Source organism: Rutidosis leptorrhynchoides, chromosome 4, assembly GCF_046630445.1.
Source record: "Rutidosis leptorrhynchoides isolate AG116_Rl617_1_P2 chromosome 4, CSIRO_AGI_Rlap_v1, whole genome shotgun sequence".
Lineage (NCBI taxonomy): Eukaryota > Viridiplantae > Streptophyta > Magnoliopsida > Asterales > Asteraceae > Rutidosis > Rutidosis leptorrhynchoides.
This window is the reverse complement of record NC_092336.1, coordinates 503292787-503293458: the sequence shown is the minus strand read 5'-3', so window position 1 is coordinate 503293458 and position 672 is coordinate 503292787.

The following is a 672-nucleotide window of genomic DNA, read 5'->3' as shown; positions in this document are numbered from 1 at the left end:
GATGACCATTTTAGAAAACATACTTCCACTTTGAGTTTAACCATAATTTTTGGATATAGTATCATGTTCATAATAAAAATCATTTTCTCAGAATAACAACTTTTAAATCAAAGTTTATCATAGTTTTTAATTAACTAACCCAAAACAGCCCGCGGTGTTACTACGACGGCGTAAATCCGGTTTTACGGTGTTTTTCGTGTTTCCAGGTTTTAAATCATTAAGTTAGCATATCATATAGATATAGAAAATGTGTTTAGTTGATTTTAAAAGTCAAGTTAGAAGGATTAACTTTTGTTTGCGAACAAGTTTAGAATTAACTAAACTATGTTCTAGTGATTACAAGTTTAAACCTTCGAATAAGATAGCTTTATATGTATGAATCGAATGATGTTATGAACATCATTACTACCTTAAGTTCCTTGGATGAACCTACTGGAAAAGAGAAAAATGGATCTAGCTTCAATGGATCCTTGGATGGCTCAAAGTTCTTGAAGCAAAATCATGACACGAAAACAAGTTCAAGTAAGATCATCACTTGAAATAAGATTGTTATAGTTATAGAAATTGAACCAAAGTTTGAATATGATTATTACCTTGTATTAGAATGATAACCTACTGTAAGAAACAAAGATTTCTTGAGGTTGGATGATCACCTTACAAGATTGGAAGTGA